The following is a 24527-nucleotide window of genomic DNA, read 5'->3' as shown; positions in this document are numbered from 1 at the left end:
CTTCTGGGGATTCTCCCGTCTCCACCTCCCACCTTACCGCGGCATACTGAGATTAGAGACCCACATTGCCACATTCAACGTTATGTGGGATCTGGGGATCTGAACTCAAGGTACAAGTTACTTGCTTGTGTAGAGTGCTTTTACCCACTGAGTCATTGCCACAGCCCTCCTCACTCTGTTATGTTATTTTTTTAATTTTTAATTTATTTATTTGAGAGCGACAAACACAGAGAGAAGGACAGATAGAGGAAGAGAGAGAGGATGGGCGCGCCAGGGCTTCCAGCCTCTGCAAACGAACTCCAGACGCATGCACCCCCTTGTGCATCTGGCTAACGTGGGACCTGGGGAACCGAGCCTCGAATCGGGGTCCTTAGGCTTCACAGGCAAGCGTTTAACCGCCATCTCTCCAGCCCTGTTATGTTATTTTTAAAGTGATACTCATCTTAAGATGATTCATTGGAAAACTGGTGTTATCATTTTTTTCACAAGGCAAATAGCTGAATAGAGACTAACTGGACAGGGTGTCTCTTTCTTCCTCTGGGTGTTCCCTGCCACCATTTTTTCATTCAGATAAAAATAGGTTCTCATAGATATGGCGCTTTCTCAGAAGAAACCTTCAGTGGTAGAACATTCCTTGACTTTCCCTCTCACCTTTACAAGATGTTTCCAGATCATTTTTTTAAAAAAATGTGTATTTATTTATTCATTTACAAGCGGAGAGGGAGATATATAGGCATATATATAGAGAGAGAGAATGGGCACGCCAGGGCCTCCAGCCACTGCAAACAAATTTCAGATGCACGTGCCACTTTGTGCATCTGGCTTTATGTGGGCACTGGGGAATCAAACCAGGGTTGTTAGGCTTTGCAGGCAAGCGCCTTAACCACTAGGCAATCTCTTCAGCCCCAGGTCATTTTTTTTAAAGAGAAATCAATTTTAATGTTGATCAAAAGGTTTAGGAGATGAAGTCCAAGAGTTCAATTCTCGGGAAACACAGGACCCTAGAGCTTACCCCAAGACCTAAAAGTGGGGTACAGAAGCCACTTGGTTGTCCACGGTTTGAGTCCTTCCAAAGGCCACCTGTGCCACTCATCCCCCAGGCCAGCAGCCTCTCAAAGCCTCAACAAGCCGTCTTGACAGCCAACGGCAGGGAAATGGCTTCTCCGAGGGTCCGCTTGCTACAAAGACAGAAATAATCAGGTTGACCAAAGGGGGAAAAAGGGAAAATTGAGCATTATGAGGGTGATAATTCAGAAGGTGTCAGCCTCAGAATAATCGAATCCGATGACATTTCCTGCTACAGGAAACAATAGCAGCTAGCCCGCTGCCCGTCTGATTCATGTCTGGTTCATGTTTAACAAAACAAGGGCAAGGGTCACGCAGCCACGAGCCCCATAAATAACCCGTTAATGGGATTTCCAAACAAGCTGTCCTCAAAGTGGCTTTCCGTCTCACTGCGAGAATATTAAAATGCAAATGGATTCGGGCTGTGTCTTCATAAACAACCGTGTTCATTTAACCTCCGACCTCCCCGCTTAACTGCCCATTCCAGCAATTTGTCCGGGCTCCTCGGCTGCCCGCCGGCTCCTGCGGTAATTCAGGGAAAGTGCATTAAAGGAAAGGGTTACAATTTGCGATGCTCAGTTAATCACGCTATTGAGATGTTTATGGACAGAACCGTGCTCCTCCTCGCACGTGTCTCTTCGGGCCTTCTGTCCCCACCAGTCCAAATGCCACTGCCTGGTCGCTTCTTTTTGGTTGTTTAAGGATCTGGTGTGGTGGGCACCTCACCGGCCTGGGTGACCGTCTTGATAGCTAAGCAGGCCCTCCTCTGGCCTCCGAGCACCAGCCAACTCTTCCATGGAGGGTGTTTCCTGTGGGGGTCCAGCCAGAGACCCTCAGTTAAATACCCCTCCTGTGGATGGTCTTCAGACTCAAGCATCCCTAGTGAAAGGGCACAGGTGCTCCCAAGTTATATAGCCTGTCAATTGGCTTCTTCCCAGAAGCCCCCTGTCTGTCTCTTCAGCTCTCTGCCCTGCTCCCCATCCTGGCATTGGCTCAGGTGGAGAGCTCCAGCCTTGAGCAGATCTTTATTTTTAAATTTAAACAAACAAACAAACAAATATATATATACTTTGGTTTTTCGAGGTAGGGTCTCACTCTAGCCCAGGCTGACCTGGAATTCACTATGCAGTCTCAAGGTGGCCTTGAACTCATGACGATTCTCCTACCTTTGCCTCCTGAGTGCTGGGATTAAAGGCATGCGCCATCACACCCGGCTAACACTTGTATTTATTTAGTTTGTTGTGTGTGCGTGTATGCGTGCATCCATGTGCCACAGTGTGCATACGGAGGTCAGAGAAGACTGTGTTGTGCAGAACTTTGAGATGTTTGAATGTATGCTTCCTCCCTTGGAAGGCCTTGGAAGCCTTGAATCTGCATTTCCCTGGTTTCAGGGAAAGATGAATCTTGCCCAAAGGGAACAAGGATGGGAGAAGCCAGGCCCTGAGTTGGTAGGCTGGGGTGGAGGCGGGCTACATTACTTCCTCAATGGCCCGTATAGATCATGTGTTCATGGTGCCCAGGATTTAAAATTTTTTCAATTTACAACTTCCACACATATACTTGATCACAATTCCCTTCCACCACTCTCCTTTGTCCCCCTCCCTTGACCCCACTCCATTGAACCTCTGCTTCTTTCCAACTGGTCTCTCTTCTATGTGGATGTCATCACATTTTCCCTCTCCTATCATGTGGCTCTCTTGTAGGTGGCATCAGCCACTGTGAGCTCAAAATGCCAGGGCCACTTTGTGTCTGGAAGACAGTATTGCAGAGCACTCCTCCTCTTCCTTTGGCTCTCACATTCTTTCTGCCACCTCTTCTGCAAGGGTCCTTGAGCCTTGGAGGGTGTGACAGGAATGTCTCACTTCCTGTGGGACACTCCACTCTCACTTCTCAGCACTTTGATGAGTTTTGAGTCACCCTGCTGTGGTACCTCAGTTTTAGAGGACCTCTGACACAAATGATTTCAGCACATTAATTCAGCTCTCACAGCTAACACTGAGTAGGGATTCAATGTTCTAGGTGAAGAAAGCTAAGCTCTGAGGGAAAATGGCTTGTCTGGGGTCACCCAGTGAATGGAAGATGGCATGAGCCTGCGGACCTGGTGTGTAGGAGGCCCCAGCATCTGTGACTTTTGTCTGGGGAGCAAGGAGAGGCTGCTGGATTCCGGACTGGGGTCTTTATCCTTTTAGTGAGCAGCAAGCAGAGGAGGTGCAGCCATGCTGGGGAGGGTGTCTGTCTCGCGGCCGCTAAGGGTGATGGGTCCTTCTTCTGGAAAGCGGGGCTACCTGCTTCTAGCTGTATGAGTGGTTCTCCCAGGCAAGCATTTCTCTTCATGGGTTTTTTCCTTCCATCCCTTTCTAAGAAAGGGCTGGGAGACCCCGTGGTCATTTCTCTAAGTTACTAATGCAGACTCAGAATCCTTCATCCCCAGCATGAGACCCTCCCACTTGGCCTTGCTCGCTGCTTAATCGGCTCAGGTACGTTTCTAGTCACATACCAGCTTGGACGCAGAAGGCTGCCACTGCGGATGCCCGCCGAGGAAGAGAAGGCAGAGCCCCGGGGGAGAGAGTCTTTGTCTTGCCCTCTCTTCTCAGGCCATCTAAGTTCCTCTCTTCTCCCTGCTGTTGTGTTTTTTTTTTTTCCTTACATTTTATGAGAGTGTGTGTGTGCATGTATGTGCTCCTGTGTGTAAGAGCCTTTCTGTAGTGCTCATCCATGTGGCCTTGTGAAACAGGGCTTCTCCCTCAACCCAAAGCTGTTGTTTTCAGTGAGCAAGCTCAGAGATTCTGTCTCCCCTGCCCCAAGGACTTGGGTTATAGACCTGTGTGACCATGCCCAGCTTGGCACATGGTTTCTGGGGACTCGAGCTCAGGTGGTCACAGGACCTCCCGGGCCCTCGTGCTGAAGTGGCAAGCACTCTTATTACCGAACTGTCTCCCCAGCCCCCCCTCTCCCCCCCTCTGAGCACCTCCTCCCCACGCTCAGCTCCTCCAGGAATGGAGGAGAGCAGAGCGCCCCATGAGGCAAGGGCCCTGCTGCGCACGTGCTGTCTGGCGTCTCTGGCATTTTCCTTGTGCGGATGGAATTTCTGTCTTTTTCTTCTCTCTGATTGTTGCTTCTGTTTCTCTGTTTCCTTTGTGTCTCTTCTAGTTACTTTTTTTTTTGTACCATTGTCTCCTTCCTTCCCTCTCTCCCTTCCTCTTTTCCTTCCTTCCTTTGGTCTTCCTTCTTAAGAAATAGTTCACTGTGTAGCCCAGGCCAGCCTTGAACCTGTGATCCTCCTGCCCCAGTCTCCTGAGTGCTAGACGTGCACGCATGTGGCATCATGCCAGCTCCCTTTCTGTCTCCTTTGACGCCTCTTTTTTTTTTTTTCTTTTTTTTTGCCTCTACCGCTGTTCCGGTTCTCCCCAGCCTGCCCTTCCTTCCTGCTCCTGCCCCTGGTTCAGCGTTGTGGTCACCTCTCCTCTCGGCAGTGGGCTCACCGAACAGCTCCACAGTCTGGTCTTTGCTTCCAGACTCGCTCCATTCTCCACTCCCAGTGCTTGCTGGACCACGTCCTTCCCTGCTTTGTCGTCCTTTAAGGCTTCCTACTCAGGGCTGAGCCCAGACCTCTTGCTGAGCCATGCTAGACGCTTATCAGAGTCTTCCTACCTCAGCCCCTCTGTGCATGTCTCTCTCTTTCTCATACACACATGCATGTGTGCACATGTGTATACATGCACGCACACACAATCTGAGGAAGAGACAGGAGAGACGGAAGAGAAAGGACAAAGGTAGGGGCAGAAAGGGCATCTCACATGTCAAGAACAATGACCCTCCAGTCTGTAGCTCTCCGGGTCACTCCTCCACTATAGGGCCTGGTGGCCATGTGTGCAGGGAACTCTCCACCTACCCAGAGGGTCTGACACTGGAGCCTGTGCTTCTTAGCCCTGGTGCCCTGGCCACCCTGTAGTGGGAAGCCTAGGTAGGAAGGAAGGCTTAGGTAGGAAGAAGAGGAGTTACTCACTGCGCAAAGTGGGAAGAAGATGGAGGTGTTAAAGAGAAATGCTAGTTTGTTGGTGGCCAATGGATGGTGGTCCTGTGTCTTGATGAAATACTGAGTAAGTTTGCCTACTTGTGGGGTATGTAGGGTGTTACGGAGAGAGAAGAGGGACAAAAGCCTGGAGAAGGAATGTAGGCCCACAGTGAAGGCCTGCAAGGCAGCAGTGGGGATCCCACCGACAAACACAAACTTCTGCTATGGTCACGGGGCTGGAACTGCTTCTGAGCATTGCTTGGCAGCATGGGAGCAGAGAGGGCGGGCGGCGGGGCTGATGTGGAAGTGAGCTTCGTCCAGAGCTGTGGTGGGAGATGAGAGCCAACTCGGGGGCAAGAGGCAAGGGGGTGGCGTTGGTGGTGGTGGTAAAACTGAGGAGCTGGTTTTGTGAGGAAGACAGCAACGGAGCTCTAAAGCTCAGGGCTTCGGATGAGAGAGTGGGCGGAGAGACCGCCTGAGTCCCAGGAACCATGTCCTGGAACATGGGCTGTGGTGCGGTGGCTGAGGTGCAGAGGAGGGAGACCACAGATGTGTCCCAAAGCTCCCAGACACAACCACCGTTCCTTACTGTTGGGCTCACACATGTGTCCGAGGTGTGCTGGAGTGTTGGTCTGAGACCAGCCGGCCCCACTCAACCGGTTTAGGGGCGGGCTGAGCTGCTGTGGATGACAAGACATTGTGTGCCATGGGGCAGGCTAGCCCCAGACTGAGAATCCCTGTGATATCCTCCTGCCTTATTTCCTCAGTCACAGTGTGTCCAAAAGTCACCCAACCACAAGGAGAGGAGGAAGGACTGGGCTCTTGGTTAGGAGGGGGGATGGGGAAGGAGCTGCAAGCTATCGTGGTCATTTCTTTTTACCGCGGCCAAGGTCCTGAAAGCTCAGGGGTCAGGGAGACCTTTGGTCCCCATAGAGATCCAGGTGTTCAGGTCTTCTAGGAGTGAGGACAGCAGCATTGAAGATGAGGATCCTGGGAAGGATAGTGGTGGCTGAAAAGTGGCTGTGTGTGCGTTGGGGGGTGATTGGAGAAGGAAGGCCCTGACAACCCTGGGAAATAGTTCTTGGTCCTTTGTAGATTCGGAGCATTAGCAATTCAGTCCCTTTCCTCTGCCCCGTTCTCCCTGCTGGTGACTGACAGGAGGTCACGGCCCATCAAGACGCTGCCCAGGGGAAGGCTGCTACATCAGCTCTTTCTTATTGACCAGACTGTCTTCACTTTCTTTCACTCAACAAGTAATTATTGAGCACCAGTCATGCGCCAGGCTCCATGCAGGGGACAGGCAAGAAGACACATCCTCTGTCCTTGGGGAACTTAAAATTTAGACATGACAGCTAAGGTGTCTGTACACACATGTACACACACACACACACACACACACACACCACCTCTGACACCCACAGATGTTTTGTGAATGAAAATATATTAATATACTTACTAGTTGGAAAAAAAAAACACTTCTGAAACTTTGAAATTTATTCAGTGTTGCGAGAGTTCAAGTGAGAGATGTTGTGTCCAGCTCTGACAAATATGAGCTTTTTCTAGGGTAAAAGAATTTTTTTAAGTAATCATAGAGGGAGTGGGGAGGTGGCTCAGTGGGTAAGGGGCATGCCATGGTGGTGGGCACCTAGTCCCAGCACTGGGAAGGCAGAGATAGGAGGATCCATGGGGCTTGCTTGATAACTTGCGAGCTCCAGGTTCATTGAGACCCTGTCTCTAAAAATAAGGTGGTGAAACTATAGAGGAAGCTACTCAATATTGACTTCTGACTACCACATGCACACATACACACATGTGTGCACACATGTACTTACATATATGGCCACATACATATAAACACACCAAAATGTGATCACATTCTTTTCAATGGCTTATTTGGATCTTTCATACTCAGACTGATTCTTGGATGTATTTCTATAAATGAAGGGACACCAGGGGCATTGCCTCTCTTTAAAAATAAAACGCCACATACAAGAATAACAAGAGTAGCAATAGAAATAATAAGTAAATAAAAAGCAATAATAATAGTCTCAATATCAGTGACACTGCAATTTCAAAAGCCTTGTCATGTGTGATATGGCACTTGTCCTATAAATGGTGTTTCATGTTGGCCTCCGAGAGGCTTATGAGACCAAGTGTGGCTTGAGCTCTGCCCAGACTGAAGGGTGGGCTGGCCAGGCCTCTAAGAGCCAACAGTCTGGGGGGAACAGAATGTTTCTTCTGTCCTGGTCTTGTGGCCTCTTCAGAGGGCTCTGTGAGGACTCTCTCTGGTCAGAGTCACCAATGGTCCCCCTATGTGAGGTCCAGGAAGAGTCACTAAAGCAAAGCAGGGAGTATTGGATCTGTAAGGAGCTTAGGAGCCCTCTGGGCCTCTATTCCTCTCTGGAAATCTGGGCTAACATCACCCTGGGCTTCAAGGTTGCCAGGAAGCAGAGACAGTATTAGTTGAATGATGCTGACCAGGTGTGCTATGGCCACTGAGGGTGTGAGGCAGGCCTCTGTCTCCCATCCCCAGATGGGATCTTGGTGGAGACTTGTGGCTCTGACCTCTGGCCATTGCACCTTTTCCTTTCTTCATCACTGTTGGCATTAGAGAGGCTCCTTACCCTACCCGATCCAGAGACACCAGGGTGCTCTAAGCTTTTCTCCATCCGCGTCCCTGGGAGCTGAAGACCCCAGCCATGGTTGCACCCGGAGCCCTAGCCAGAGCCTTCATCACCACATCAGTGGACAGCTCTGCTCTGGGTCAGGCCAAGATCAGTGCTAGGGACAAGCACACTGTACACATCCTGTGCCCACACACAGCTTGGTTGGCCTGGGGAGACAGACAAGACAACATATGATCCCAGAGCGAGAGATGTGAAAGGAGTGAAAGGACAAGAAGGGAACCCCTGGGGAGACCAAGAAAAGTTTCCGTTGGCTCGGAGTTCCCTGGACAGAGATGGTGAGGAAGGGCATGTGGGGCAGGGCTGCCCGCACTTAGGCAGGAGGATGTGAATGGGGGTGGCCTGGGGTGCGGGCAGGAGTGGTGTGTTCAAGGAAGGGCCTAGAACAGAAGATATGCAAGGGAGGGATGGTAGGAGAGAAGGCCTGAAAATTAGGTGAGGGCTGGCTGATGTAGGACTCTCACGAGACTGGCTCCAGCCTGGGCTTCATACTGAGGCCACCTGGGAACCTCTGAAAGGAGATCCCCAGGCTGCTGAGCTGATCGGTGTACTTGATATGGCTGTCTTGCTATCCATGTATCATTGGTGTGATAGGTGATATTTTTTCTTTCTTTCTTTCATTTAAATGAGGGCCTTTATTTTTTACATTTTTTATTGACAACATCCATCATTGTAAACAATATCCCATAGTAATTCCCTCCCTCCCCCCACTTTCCCTTTTGAAACTCCATTCTCCATCATATCCCCTCCCCATCTCAGTCAGTCTCTCTTTTATTTTGATGTCATGATCTTTTCCTCCTCTTATGATGGTCTTGAGTAGTAGTGTCAGGCACTGTGAGCTCATGGATACCCAGGCCATTCTGTGGCTGGAGGAGCACATTGTAAGGGGTCCTACCCTTTCATTGACTCTTACATTCTTTCTGCTACCTCTTCCACAATGGACACTGAGCCTTGGAAGGTGTGATAGAGATATTGCAGTACCAAACATTCCACTGTTGCTTCTTCTCAGCACCATGGTGCCTTCTGAGTCATCCCAAGGTCACTGCCATCTGAAAAGAAAAGCTTCTCTAACCAAAAGTGAGTGTAGCATTAATATATGGGCATGAACATTAAGAGATGTGCTTACTAGGCTGTTTGATGAGCATAGTATATACATTTAGCCAGACAGCACCAGACGTTACACCCCTAGGACTCATGATTACCCCTGTTGTAGGTTTTCAGTATCAGGGATATATTCCCTCCTATGGAGCAGGCTGCCAGTCAAATTAGAGGGCAGTTGGTTTCCCACATAACAGACGTGCCACTATTGCACAGGTTGGCTCCTTTGGCCTGGCTGGCCAAATTAAAGGCTTGTAGTGTCCACTGTGGAGTATCTTCACTGGTGATTTCTCTTTCTCCTACTGAACTTCATGCAGTGTGGCTTTTTCTAGTTTTTTGTCAGCTGGTCTACATGGAGGAGGTTGTCAGCTCAGTTCCAGCAGGATTTCTCAGTGGCCTTGCAGCCCAAGTATATGGAGTCTTCAGCAATAGGGTCTTATCATCTATTCCTGGTGGGAAACCAAGGGCCTTGGCAATGGCCTATAATGTTTTGGGGGCATCAGGGACCTCCTTGGCCAACAACTCACTGGAAGATATCCCATCCCTGGCACTGAATATTTTCTAGTAACAATCTATGGCTTCTGTGTGTTCCATTGTCCATAAAAGTAGGTTTCCATATGACTTATTTATATCCTCTTAGATTTTGATTAGTCCTCCCTCCACCTCAATCTCTTCCCCTGACCTCACTTGGGCCTTTTCACCCCCATTAATCTGTTCTTCTACTTATATATATACAATACCATCCTATTAATTCCCCCCTTCCTCCCTTTCTCTTCCCTTAATATCTCCTTTCTAGCTTACTGGCCTCTGCTACTGAGTTTTCTTCCCGCTCACACAGAAGGTGATATTTTCTATTGCCGTATGGCGTGGCTCCCCATCAGTGTCTTCTCAGCTATTCTCTCATTCCCAAGCTTCCCCCAGGCTTCGTGCTCAAGGACAGAATGAAGCCCTGGGCTGTTGCGCATACCTGTGGTTAGGCAACAGCAAAGTGAGCAATGTCTGATGAGTGCTTTCATAAGCCACACCTAAAAGACTGCTGGAGAGGCTGGGGAGGTGCCTCGGTAAGGTGCTTGCTGCACAAGCATGGGGACCTGCGTTCAGATCCCCAGCACTCACAGAAAATGCTGGGTGTACCTGATGGCTTGCCCATCGCCGCAGCGCTCAGGAGGCAGAGATGAGATCCCGGGGGCAAACTGGCTTGCTGGACTAGCTCTGGATTCCAGCGAGAGATCCCGTCTCATATGGAGAGCAATCAGGGGAAACACCTGGTTTCAACCTTTGGCCTTCACACATACCTGCGCACATACCTGTGTACCCACAGTGTGGGAGAAACCCCCAACTCTAAGCATCCCCAGGGCAATGTCAGGCACCAAAGCTGGTGGTGTAGGCTGATGAGTCAAGTGCGGTTCTTCCCAGGGAGTTTGTACTTCAGCAGGGGAATGAACAAGGAAACGGGGGCTCTGACAACAGCAGACAGAGGGGGCTGGGGAGCACCAAGAAAGAGCACCTCACTTGGCTCAGGGAGGAAGGGCATCTTCAGCCACATTCGTTGGAGATGGACTTTGAGCTAGAGAAGTGTGTGTGTGTGTGTGTGTGTGTGTGTGTGTGTGTCTGTCTGTCTGTCTGTCTGTCTGTCTGTCTGCAGGGGTCTATTTCTAGGACAGTCTTCTGGGGACCCCTGCCAGGGAAGCAGACTGGCAGGGAGAGGCTTGGTCATTACGCCTCACATCTGAGCTTCAGCTGATCCCACAGTGGAAGGCTGGAGGGGATATCAAGAAGTAATGCAAGGGAATTGGGCCTTTTACCTTATTCCAGCCAGTTCCTGGATAGGGGAATCCCAAGGAGGAGACATAAGCCTGAGGGGACCCTGCTTACAGTAGTTGGGAATGCTCTGTAGCTTGGATCCTGCATGTTCCTTAAAGACCCATGTGTTGAAGGGCTGGTACCCAGGGAGGAACCTTTAAGAGGTGGGGTCTACAGACAGGTGATTACCTTCAAAGGCAACTGTGGGAGCCTAGCCCCTTTCTCTTCCTTTTTTTTTCTTCCTGGTCATGAGTGGTCTTGTTCTTCAGTGCCATTCTAAGTGTTGCCATATGACAGTCCACAAATCCTTGAAGGGCCTCATTTGACAAAACCAGGTTCAGAAATGTGAACTTGGCCAGGATAGCGATGAAAAGCCACAGGAGAGTTATACTCTGGTTTGACTTCCAGGCTCACTCTGCTCAATGAAGGGGACAAGACCAGGGGAAGAGTGAACAAGGGATGTTTGCAGGAAGCCCTGAACTCATTACAAGCAAGATGGTGGAAGAGCGGCAGAGGGTCAGGAAACATGTGAGAGGTAGAATTCGAGACGGGTTGCAGACGGAGTTGACTTTTCTGCTTTTCTGTATCACTCATTCACGGTTCCAAACAAGCCGTGAGGTGGGATTCGCGATCTCCATTTTGCAGATGGGGGAACCTAGGGTTGGAGAAGTTAAGTGACTTGCTGTGGTCACATAGCTGGGAAATGGCAAAGTCTGGATTCAAAGCCAGGATTTCTTGCTTCTCAGTTTCTGGCTACCGAAAGCTGAAACTGGGTGGATGACTGTAGTGTTTTGAGAGGTGATCTATGAAGAAAAAGAGCTGTGAGGAGGACTGAGGTTACATTTGCTTTGCATATGGCAATCCTTGATCCCTGTAGGTTATCCAGACAGAGATGTTCAAAGGGAAGTAGGCTACTTGAGTCTAGCTCACAGGGGCATGGGCTGGAGAGAGAATAAGGGCCAGTATCATAGAAGTGACAGACGAAGTCATGGGAGAGTAACTCCTGCAGAGAAGGCTTGTGGGTGGGGAGAGGACCACTCAGGATGGAAACGAGAGGAAGGTTTAGAGGTAAGAGAAACACAAAGGAGGGGCTGGAGAGATTGCTCAGTGGTTAGGGCACTTGCCTGCCAACCCTAATGATCTGAGTTTGATTCTTCAGTACCTACATAAAGCCACATACACAAAGTGGAACTTGCCTCTGGAGCTCGTTTGCAGTGGCTAGAGGCCCTGGTGTGCCTTTCTCTCTCTCTCATGGTAAATAAATAAAATATTTTTTACAAAAAAGAAAAGGAGGACTGGAGTGATGGCTCAGCAGTTAAGGTATTTGCCTGTGGAGCCTGATGACCCAGGTTCGATTCCCCAGTACCCACATAAAGCTAGATGTACAAGGTGGTGCATGCATCTGGAGTTCATTTACAGTGACCATTTTCCCTCTCTCTCTCTGCCTGCAAATAAATAAACAAATAAAATATTTTAAAAAGACAAAGGAGGGCTGAAGAAATTGCTTAGTGGTTAAGGCACTTGCCCGCAAAGCCAAAGGACCCAGTTTCAATTCCCCAGGATCCATGTAAGCCAGATGCACAAGGTGGTGCATGTGTCTAGAGTTCCTTTGCAGTGGCTGGAGGCCCTAGCATGCCCATTCTCTCTTTCTCTCTCTCTCTCCCTCTCTTTTTGAGATATATAGAGAGAAATAGAGAAAGGGAGAGAAAGAATGGGCATGCTAGGGCCTCCAGCCACTGCAAACAAACTCCAGATGCACATGCCACCTTGTGCATCTGGCTTACTTGGGACCTGGAGAATCAAACCTGGGTTCTTAGGCTTTGCAGGCAAGTGTCTTAATCACTAAGCCATCTCTTCAGCCCCCCCATTCTCTCTCTCTGCTTCTTTCTCTCTCGCAAATAAATAAATAAAAATAAAATATTAAAAATAAAAGGCAAAGGAAGAAATGGTCCATAATTCTGGAGGAAAACAGTAGCACCTTTATGAAGTCAGAGAGTATAAGGTTAGAGGAATCCAACGCCACAGGGGCCAGGAGCTACATTTGTGGAGTAAAAGACTGGACCACCCCAAACACCACAGCCCTGGAGAACACGGAAGGCTGAAGCTGGATCTCATCACCTGCTCCCTCCCTCTCTCCTGGCAGGAAAAGTGAAGAGTTTTCATCAGCTCAAAACTACCTTTCACCGGGTGTGGTGGCACATGCCTGTAACTCCAGCACTGGGGAGGCAGAGGTAGGAAGATCGCTGTGAGTTCGAGGCCACCCTGAGACTACATAGTAAATTCCAGACCAACCTGGGATAGAGGGAGGACCCTACCTCGGAAAACAAAAACAAACAAGCCTACACCTAGAGTGTGCTGCTGAGGCAAGAGTGAAGGCAGGACCCCCACCTGAGGTCGTCCTCTGACTTCTCACATGTGCCGTGGCATGCACAAGCCTGCACTCACACCACACACGCGAATGTGCACACGCACACATGCACTAACCCAGAACAGGTAGTATATGTTCTCGCAGATGCTGAAGCCAGAATGATAACAGTAATAGTATTAAAAACAACTTATCTTGGGCTGGAGAGATGGCTTAGCAGTTAAGCGCTTGCCTGTGAAGCCTAAGGACCCCGGTTCAAGGCTCCATTCCCCAGGACCCACGTTAGCCAGATGCACAAGGGGGCTCACGTATCTGGAGTTCATTTGCAGTGGCTGGAAGCCCTGGTGCGCCCATTCTCTGTATATATCTGCCTCTTTCTCTCTCTGTTACTCTCAAATAAATAAATAAAAATGAACAAAAAATAAAAAAAAAATAACTTATCTAGCCGGCGTGGTGGTGCACACCTTTAATCCCAGCACTCAGGAGGCAGAGGTAGGTGGATTGCCGTGAGTTCAAGGCCACCCTGAGACTTCGTAGTGAATTCCAGGTCAGCCTGGGCCAGAGTGAGACCCTACCTTGTAAAACAAACAAACAAACAAACAAAAATAAACCCCAAAGAAAGTTATCTGGGGAAGGGTCATGGGATAGAGGAGAGGAGTCGGGTAGGGTTGTTGGGAGGGTGGTACAATCAAAGCATGATATATGTATGTTGGGAAATGTCACCGTGAAACCCACTGATAGGAGCAATTCGTATTCGTTAATAACTCTGAAATGTTGTTGTAAATGTTCTTTGAAGAAAGACGCGCCGGGCTTTCGGAACAGACACCCTGCTTATCATTTCCTCCCAGGAGTTCCCTAGCGCTCTGTGCTGAGATAGAAATCTGAGACTTGTCATCTGAAGTGGGGAGACAGATCCTGACAGCCCTCTGCTTCTGCACCTGGAGAGCCCCAGAGGTGGGGGGGCGGTGCCGGCGGGCACTGGGGAGAGGGAGTGGCCCCTCAGTGCGTCTGCTCCCTGGGCTCCTGGGGGCAAACACCTGAGCCCTCCTAGCAGGCCCAGGGCTGTCCTGGGACAGGGCCAGTCTGACACGGGACCGCGTGGCTGTTGTAATCTAGACCTCACAGCACACTCCCCGCCTCCTGCAGACATGCACACATGTGCGCACACGTGTGTAGCCCCGGCAGCTTCTGCGTGTCATGTCTCTGTGCTGGAGATGGGTGGGCGAGGTGAGGAAAGGGTGTCACGTTAGGGGCTAGCTCTCCTCCTCCACGCTGACTGAGGAGCCCTGTGGCAATGGCTCCTCTCAGCATCTCGCCTTCCTCTGTGATAGAAGGAGGATCTGTTTGGTTTGCACTCCTAATAACAGCGATTGTAGAAACATCGGTATTTATTGGTTTCTGGGGAACCATACATAACCTCTACACACATGTGCTCATCTAACCCTCTCCATAGCACCATCGGAAGGCTCTATCTCACCTGCTGGGAAGCTGAGCCTGCAAAGCCTAAGCCCTTTTGTTATTTCTTTATTCATTTTGTTGTCGTTGTTTTCAAGGTAGGGTCTCACTCTAGCCCAGGCTGACTTGGAATGCTCTGTGTAGCCCCAGACTGGCCTCAGACTCACATGGATTCTCCTACCTCAGCCTCCTGGGCACTGGGACTGAAAGCATGAAGCACCACACGCAGATTTGTAAGTCCTGTATTCACAGTCTCTCCTATATGGCAGAACTGGGATTTGAACCCGGACTATTGGAACCTGAACTCTCAGCCACTTTCTTCCCCTCTGAATTTTGTTTTTTCCACTCCGGTCCCAGAGACATCTTCATCCATCATGCTTCTGCCCATGTCACTCTTAAGACGAGCCCTAGTTTTCATTTGTGGCCCAGAGTAAGTCAAATGTCTTGCTGGGCCTTCAAGGCCTCACATCTCATCACCCCTCACCCAGGCCTGGGGTCCCATAAAGTGGTTGCTGGACCAATGTGCTGTCTGTGGTCATGTCTAGGACAAAAGTGGGGGGTCCCGAGGAGGCCATGCTGTCTCATCTTTGAACACCGACTCCAAATCCTGCATCTTCTCTCCCACCTGGACACCTCCCCACCCCCATGCCCAGAGAATTTGTGTGTACTAAGAAGCTAACTCTGGGCCTCACAGTGGAATTGGAGTTTTCAGGGAAAAGGTAAATGGGGCAATTGCCCAGCCCTGATGAAGGACCATCTCTGTGCTGACCTTGTGTTTGGCCTTTGAGGGTGAAGGCATGGGGGTCTCTGTCCTTGGGGAAGATGACAGATGGTGGGCCCATGCAGGCCTGGTGCTAGCTGTGGCCTGTAACCAAGAAAGCCAGGAGGAATCAGGGTCGGCTTCCTGGGAGAGGTGGCGTTGGCACTGAGTCCGGAAGTTGGGAGAGAAGAAGGCATTCTGAGACGGGGTGGGGGTGGGGTTGCACACCAAGGGGCTTCCGTGCTTCCTGCACAGCCCTCACCCACACCCTGTGCACATGCACATGCAGCTAACGCTTCTACCCCTTCTCCCTCCACTCTCCCTCCTTCCCCCCAATTCGGGGTTTTCTTTTGTTCCCTCAAATGGCAGAATGTAACTCTCTTTGCCTGGCTGATTTCCTTCAGATTCACCTTAAGCCCCACTTCCCCTGCACCAGGCTCTGCTTGCTGCTCTCCTGGCCAGCCCCCCACCCCCCGGGACTTGCCAGCCTCTCTGGCTATGACTTAGTATGTTGTCAATTGGCCCCACTGGCCACAGCTCTGGGTTTGGCCTCCTAACCAGCGTGTCCTCTGCATACCACAGGTGCTTCATGAAAGTCTATGGAATGAATGACTAAGTGCTTGACAGATGGCGGTGGTCTCCGCACCATGGCCCGGCACACCCTGTCAACACCTCCTTCTCTGCCTGCCATCCTCTGCTCTGGTTTTCTGGTTCAAGTTCTAACCCCAGCCCAAGAGCAAAGAGTGGTAACTACCTGGGCAGGTCCCAGAGATGCTGGTGATGTTGAGAACCGGGCTGCGAAAGCCACAGTGGGCAGAATCCAGAGTGCTTGTCCCTACTAATTATTATGGACAAGCCTCCTTATTGAACCTCGTCCTCTTATTGACATTCGGATGCATGAGCCCAGGCTGTTGTTTTAAACGCGCTCATTAGCCACACAAATCAGTCGTGTTGACAGAGCGCCTTTGAATTAAGCATCTCGCCGTAGTCATTGGACAAGGCGCAATTTATAATGCCATTAGCAACGCTTTCGAAGGTTACAGGCATCAAAAATTGTTCAGCCGTAATTATTCTTAATGGATACAAGGAATAAACCGACGCAGGACAGCTTTTTCATTAGCCTTCAATCAAGGCTGATGGCTTTGAGAAATGTACAGTAAGTGCGTTTTGGGGAGAAATAATGATGTTATAGCACCTTCCCCAGGAAAATGCTCTTGGTACACAGCTTAACTTTTAATGGCCTTAATTTGACATAATTAAAAAAAATTTGAATTTGTTTTTGAAGATCTTGAAATAAATTATTTGGTTCCCCATTTTAACCCTTTGGGGGAACTGGTGTCATATAAGGGAGAGGGGATGGTCTCTGAGAATACAGGGGCTACTGGTGGAGCTGAGGATTGCAGGGTATGGGACCCCAGAAAGCCTAGCTAGACTGCAAGTTCAAGGGCTACACCTCAAGCCCAGGGTTCCCAGGGGCCTTGGAAAAAGTGTGGGGTTTCTGAGTAGCTAGATTCACATTGGACACCTCTGGATTTGTTGGTACCATTCAGGAAGTGGGCCCTGATGGGGAGGGGCAGGGAACTCTACTCTTCAAGGAAGAAAGGAGTAAGAAAACACAGAAGCAGAATAAGCCCGGGTTCTGAGCTGTGGGACCATGGGCACCTGGTTCCAGCTCTCTGAGCCTAAGTCACTTCATCTGTGAACCGACAATGACAGTACCCATGTCTTGGGGCCAGTGTGAGGGTCTGATGAGAACTGCAAACCTCTGGCCAAGGCCTGGCATACAGTTGGTGCTCCATAAATGTTCATTCCCAAGGCCAGGGCTTTATGTATTTCACTTATGAAAATTTGTATTGGTCAAGACTAGGTCACCACCTGCCCTGTAAATGTAATAACACGGGGTCAACTATGTTTGAAGACCTCACCACAGGGAGGACATGGGATGTGGATAAACAGATACTTCTTTGGGGACTGGGATGGGGGATGAGTGCCTCCTGGCACCAGCGTACCTGAGATCAAAGGAAAGACCAGGCAGCTTCCCAGCTATCTTTTTCCTCCCTGTTTTTATTTATTTATTTACTTGACAGAGAAAGAGGGAGACAATGGGCACACCAGGGCCTCTAGCAACTGCAAATGAACTTCAGACGCATGTATCACTTTGTGCATCTGGCTTACATGAGTCCTGGGAAATCAAAACTAGGTCCTTAGACTTTGCAGGCAAGTGCCTTAACTGCTAAACCATCTCTCCAGCCTCCATCTGTCTTTTTAAGAACAGTTCAGGCTGGGAGTGGTGGTGCACACCTTTAATCCCAGCATTCAGGAGGCAGAAGTAGGAGGGTTGCTGTGAGTTCAAGGCCACCCTGAGACTACAGAGTGAATTCCAGATCATTCTGGGCTAGAGTGAGACCCTACCTCAAAAAAACAAACAAACAACAACAAAGAGTGGTTCAGTCCCATACAAGGCTTTTTCTTTGCTTGACGGGGAGATGCACGTTTGGCGCAGAGCTGAATTCCTTAGACTACGAAGATGAGGCTGAGGACCCAACTTCCCTACTCGTCATCAGACAGGGCTCAATTCCGCCCCCAAATAAACGATCAATTCTTCCAGTTCATCAGATTAAGGTGGATCCAAACATAGCCTGCCCAGAGTACTGGCTATGGTCTACCCCCCCGCCCCCAACAATTCACACAAAGCCATGTTGAGCAACGAAGTCAAGGCGTGCACATTCACTGAATAGTCACAGTCACACCATAGCACCCCCAGGACTGGCTGGCCATGCTAGACACAATGGTGTTAGACCAGCAGACTTGGCATCTGGCCTTGTCCCTCTTACTGCCTACCTTGGCTAGAATGCCTTCTCCTGTTTGCCTCAGATTCCCCATGTAAAACTATCAGGGCCCCTCTTCAGACACCAGGAAAAAAAAAAAAATCAAGCCACCAGGGTGACTTCTCTATTGGCTGATAGAAGCTCAACAAAGACTCAACAAAGCGGTGGCCGAGGTCCCGAGACTGGGAAGCATCCTGCCATGAACTAGTGCTTTCGTGACTTGGGAAGGTGGTCACTGGTGCATCTTGGAGGTTGTGGGGCCTCTGTGGTCAGCAGAGGTTACCTTAGGTTCCACAGGTGGACACTCCGGGAAGACACAGAGGTAGAGCCTAGATGGTGACAGGTCTGCAGTCCCCATCAGTGAGCCTCTGGGGACCTCAGTGGCCTCCCTGCATCCTTTGGAATTTCGCCTAGACTCATGTCCTCCTGTCTTCTCCCTCCATTTCTCTCTCTCTCTCCTCCAACCCCTTCCTCTCATCTTCTCGCCTCTTCTTTCTGAATCTTCCATCTCTCTCTTTCTCCTTTCCTTTTTTCTTCCTCTCTCATCCATTCCCTACCTGTCTTCTCTCCTCTTCCCTTCTCCATTTTTTTTTTAACCAAATCCAATTTTCAGGAGTCTCACACAGCTGACTAGTATATGAAATAAAAGATGGAGATGTCTGGCTGAAGTAGGGATGGATTCCACCGCCCCTCCCCCCAACAACCCTCTAGATTCTTCTGCAGGCCCATGGGCTTCTCTGAGCAGGAAGGCCTCTTGAGATGGTCTCAACCTTCCTTTGAAGTTTTCCGTCCTGCTGTCTTCCCGCTCCTCCCATCTGCCCCCAATACTAGACGACCTGCCATTTCCCAAGTGTGCCCAAGTCTGACCCTCTTCCCCCTCATTGATTCAGCTGTGCCCTCTTCCCGTGATGCTCTCCCCTTGACAAGGAAAGAGCCACCTCAAGGCGTTTTCCCACCATTGGAAAGAGGAAATATAACCTCTTCTGGTTGCCAGGAATAAGGGGAGCATCAGGCTTCGGGCTCTGGGTGCTGGGTGCGGCCACCGGGGTCATAAACAGATACTCTTTCCTTATCAGCACTGTGAGTTTTCAAGCTATTACTCCCGTCACCCTCCTGGCTCAGCCTCCATTTGGACTTTTTCTGATAAACACTAATATCTGTGCAAATTCTCTAACTGGCCGCCTCCTCTGCCCTGGAACTGCTCTGCTGGAACTCCAGATGTGTGATAAGGCAGGAAAATACATTTTCAGTCCACTAAGTCATCACATTTTCTGACGAGGATGCTCAGCCATGGGCAGATCTCCTATGACTAATATCGCCTTCATTCATAGGGGGTTTCGAGAACCATCCCAACCACTTCAGGCTGTCGGTGGCCTGGTGCTACAGAGGCCTTCTAAGGAATGCCATGTCTGAGATGCAGAGGTGACTGGCAGGGCAGAGGGAGAGGTTCATGCTGCCCTCCCTGTGTGCGCCTGGTGGGTCTTTTCACCTCGATGGGCCTTGACTTCCCCACCTGCCCTGTGGTGGGAGGTTGATTTCAGGATGTCTAAGGAACTTTCTACCAGATTGATTCTGTTACTTTTCTGCTGTGGGGAGCACAGGAGGTCTATAAAGGAGGCTCAGAGGTCAGAAGATTATTATTATTATTGAGACAGGGTCTCATGTAGCTCAAGCTGACTTTGAACTGCCTATGTAGCCATAGATGATCTTGAAGTTCTGATCCTCCTGCCCCTTGCCTCCCAAGTACTGGGGTTATAAGTGTGCACCACCTTGCCTGGTTTATGTAGCTCAAGAAAACCTTTAAGAGGAGAGGCAGTATTCACAGGTACGGTGGTGACAGCAGCCATCTTGCTGTGAGAGGCTTACCTGGTCATAGCTCTGGGATCAGGCAGAGCTGGAGTCAGTCTTGTTCTGTTATTCAGTGGTGGTACGGGCAAGTTGCTGACTTCTGGGCTTCAGTTTTCTTCCATTAAAATAAACAAGGATTTAGCAAGATGATGTAAAATCCTCCCAGTAGAAGATTTAGTACCTTGGATATACCAGTAAATTTTGCCTTTAAAGAAAAACACATTAAGGTCAACAGCGATTATTCTGAGCTGGAGAGGTAGCTCAGTTGGTAGAGGGCTTGCCTAGCATGCGTGAGACCCTGGGTTCGATTCTCAGTACTGCATAACCTGGGTGTGGTGGCACATGCCTGTAATCCCAGCACTTGGGGGGTAGAGGCAGGAGGACCAGAAGTCCAAGTTCATCCTTGGCCACATGGGAAGGTCAGAAGTGGGACATATTTCCCGGGCCTATCTGTCCTCAGTTCCCAGCACTGTGTGCTGAGAAGCCTTCCCCTTAGCCATGTGCTGCCTGCTTTCTGCTCAGAGCTAGCCTTAGCCAGCTGGTCCCGACATCTGTGGAAATGAGCAGACCGAGTGACAGCCAGTGTGTTGGGCAGGACTGTGGGAAAACAGCAAGCCTTTGGGAGATTTGAACCCCAGAGGGGGTGGGTGGGGTGAGACCAAGGTATGGAAGTCATCTGGTCATTGCAATTGGACTTCTCTTTTAGGAAAAAAAATTGAGAAGAAAATAGATTGCAGTCTGTTACAGACCCAGTGACTGCAAATCATTCTGAAAATTAGCTTTCTATGGGAAAATCTATATACTAATTAACTCCGTGGCCTCTCTAACGAGTTTAAGCACAATACGGCCTCTGAAAATATCGAGGCATTTTGCAGCTGCCTTAAATTCTACCTGGGGAGACATGCCCACAGATCATGGGGCTATTTTGGGCTTGGAGATGAAAGGGGAATCTTAAATCATTCATTTCTAAGGGCAGAAAGAAGGTGGGGAGCTGTGACTTTGGTCCATTGCAAGAGGGGGTCCAGAGAACTCCAGTCTGGTCTGAACGGATGGAGTCAGTCACTGCTTTCAGGTTTTGGTTCCCCACTGGGCATAGCCATGAACTTCCCACTCACCCAGCTTGGAGTCCTCTGTGGAAAGCCCAAGAGGCATTGCCAGCTCTGTCCTGGTGGAATCGGGATTTCGGCAGGACAGAGCTGCTGGGGACAGGGAAGGGACAGCACATTCCTGTGTGTGATGCAAGTAGCTCACCCCACCAGCAGAGCCCTGTGGCACTGTCTCCAGGTGGCACTTTATGGGGTGATGTCTTTAGACCGCTGGTCTTTGCTCATCATGTTTGGTAGACTTCAGGGCACATACATGTGCTCACTCCCTGAATCCACGTCAACATTCACATGTGTTAGTGGCACCACCCACCTCAGCACTCCACTATAGCCATATATGCAAAGATGTGCGTGTGTACACAGGCATGCACACATTTCATTCAGCCCTACACACATACGTGCACGCACATGCGCATGCATACAGCACTGAGCCTGGGGAGTACCACTCAGGTACTTTCCAGAAACATGAGCTACTAACCGATAGCCAAAGGTCCCAGATAATCCCTAGGGTTCACCTCCGTGTGTCATTCCTCATTCCTCTGGGGGTAAGAGCCCATGACACCCCCTTCTGCCTCTCACCCCTCCAGAAGGGGCACATGGGTGCCACCCATCGCCTTCCTTCCCAAAGTGGCAGCTCAGTTCTGGTTCTGAGCAGAGATCCCTAGTGTCCCCATGTCCCTCTGGCTCTCCCTGTCACTGCCAGAAGCCTTGACCTTGCTCAGAGCAAGGCACTGGTCAAGGTCCCTCTAACAGTGACCTGGGGGGCTGATCAGAAGGCATGAGGGAGGAGGCTGGGGGGCGCCAGGCCCAAGGACAGTGGACTATGCTCTTCTTGCTGTGAGGCAGACATCACTGTGATGGGTCTTTGGTTGTTCACAGTCTACTGTGTGCCTGGGATTAGTCAAGAGATTGAAGCCTAGAGCTTCCTCCCAGATGAGACCCACCCCAGCTAGTGACAGGGAGGGACTTGGGCAGAATGCATCTGTTGTATCTGTCTCTCATTGGTCATATGCAATCAGGAGGCCCGCTGGATCTTCCTTCTGAATACATGTACACTCTGACTACATCCTACTGCCTGGAACACCCTTCTCCCAGATATCTTAGAGGCACACATAGGTCGAAGCCATTAGTGTCTTTCACCTGGTTATTACAAAAGCTTATTTATTTATTTATTTATTTATTTATTTATTGAGGCAGGGTCTTGCTCTAGCCCAGGCTGACCTGGAGTTCACTATGTAGTCTCAGGGTGGCCTCAAACTCACAGCGATCCTCCAACCTCTGCCTCCCGAGTTCTGGGATTAAAGGCGTGTGCCACCACGTCAGGCCAGGAGCATTTGCTTCTTCCTTGTGTTCTATTGTAATTTCACCAGCCAGAGGGCCTTAAAAATATGACTCATGGGCTGGAGAGATGGCTGAGTGGTTAAGGTGCTTTCCTGCAAAGCCTAACGACCTGGATTTGATTCCCTAGCACCCACATAAGGCTAGATGCACAAAGTGGTGTATCCATCTGGAGTTTGTTTGCAGTGGAGGCCCTGACATGCTCATTCCATCTGTCTACCTCTCTTTGCTCTCTCTCTCTCTCTCTCTGCTTGCAAATAAATAAAAATAAATAAAAAATACTTGGAACAAGTCAGGAGGTGGTCCATGCTAAGCACAGGCATCCAAGACAGGTGACATGATGGAGGCCTGAGGATATCTTGGGAAGTGTGTTCTATGCAATGGAACAAGTTTGTTCTGTGTAAGGCGTGAGGGTCCTGGGGCAGAGTAATGAGTGAAGGGGAATCGCTAAAGAGGAAGTCATAGAGGTCAGAGAACAGAGACTAATCACCGGGCAAGGTAGAGAGACCAATCATCACGAGGCCCTTTGGGATCCATGGAGACAGGCCTCATTCTAAATGCACAGGGGAGCCATTGCAAGGCTGGAAGCATAGGATGGTATATGAGTCAGATTTTTAAAAAATATATATTTATTTATTAGACGGGGGGAGAGAGAATGGGCATGCCAGGGCCTCTAGAGACTGCAAACAAACTCCAGATACATGCACCACCCTGTGTATCTGGCTTATATGGATTCCAGGGAGTCGAACCTGGGTACTTAGGCTTCGCAGGCAAGTGCATTAACCACTAAGTCATCTCTCCAGCTCCTGTTTTTTTTTTTTTTAAATACTGTTTTAAATTTTAAAAATTGTTTATTTGTATGTATTCCCTGGTCTCTGATCCCCTTTGCAGGACTGGGGTGACCGGTGTGCGTGGCCATGCTCAGCTGCTCACATGGGGTCTGGAGATCCCGACTCCCGCGGCTCCAGGCCCGCCCAGGCCCCCGTGCTTGCGCGGGAAGTGCACGTCACCATCGCTGGAGCCAGACTTGCTCTTACTTTATGTGCCGATGTCACCAGTTGTTTCATTGTCCTGATCTCCAGCTAGCGCGCCTGTTCCGCAGGGACAGAGGTCTGCCTGCTTTGTCCCCTAAACATCCCGAATGCTTGTTAGCGTGCGAGTCCACAGCAGGCAGCAAACGCATTTGTCCAGGGATTCTGGCTTCTTATTCCCTGTGGCTCTGCCTCCCTCACCTGTAGAAATGGGTTGCTTCAGGGTTACACAATGTGTCCAAATGCCTCACACTGGTGCTGGCATGTGCAAATTCCAACAGTGTCCTCTCTGCTTCTGTTGTGACTTGTAAGATGGCTGCCTCATTTTAGACACCGCTCGTGTTTTATCTCCTTTGGTTTCCTGGAAGACAGTGTGAGGGCCTCCGGTCCCTCCCGGGAGCCTCAGCCTTGCCTATCACAGCCTTGTGGGGAGGTTTGCCACGAGGTATTTGTTTGCTGGGTCCCTTGGGCCACCATCATAGTATTAGAGTGAGGTGTGGGAAAGCTCAGGTCCTTGCCTGCCTCGCAGATTGTCAGAGAGAAAACAAAGCATATAAAACTGTCACGTTGGGGAAAACCATGGAAGTGAAGAAAAAACTTGCCTCACAGATAGTGAAATATGAATTAAGGGAGAATTAAGAAAGAGCAATGAGCCGGGCGTGGTGGCACATGCCTTTAATCCCAGCACTTGGGAGGCAGAGGTAGGAGGATCGCCATGAGTTTGAGGTCACCCTGAGACTACACAGTGAATTCCAGGTTAGCCTAGGCTAGGGTGAGACCCTACCTCAAAAAAACAAAACAAAAAGAAAGAAAATAAAGAACAATGAGCTATCTATGAGCATGATGTACTCTCTATTTATTATTATTATGCTTTTGTTGGTTTGGTTTATTTTTATTTATTTATTTGAGAGTGACAGACAGAGAGAAAGAGGGAGAGAGAGAGAGAATGGGCACGCTAGGGCCTCCAGCCACTGCAAACAAACTCCAGATGTGTGCACTCCCTTGTGCATCTGGCTTATGTAGGTCCTGGGGAATCGAGCCTCAAACTGGGGTTCTTAGGCTTCACAGGCAAGCGCTTAACTGCTAAGCCACCTCTCCGGCCTGATGTACTCTCTCTCTTTTTTTTTAAACTTA

The sequence above is a fragment of the Jaculus jaculus genome, chromosome 5, assembly GCF_020740685.1.
Source record: "Jaculus jaculus isolate mJacJac1 chromosome 5, mJacJac1.mat.Y.cur, whole genome shotgun sequence".
NCBI lineage: Eukaryota > Metazoa > Chordata > Mammalia > Rodentia > Dipodidae > Jaculus > Jaculus jaculus.
Note: the sequence above shows the minus strand (reverse complement) of the source record.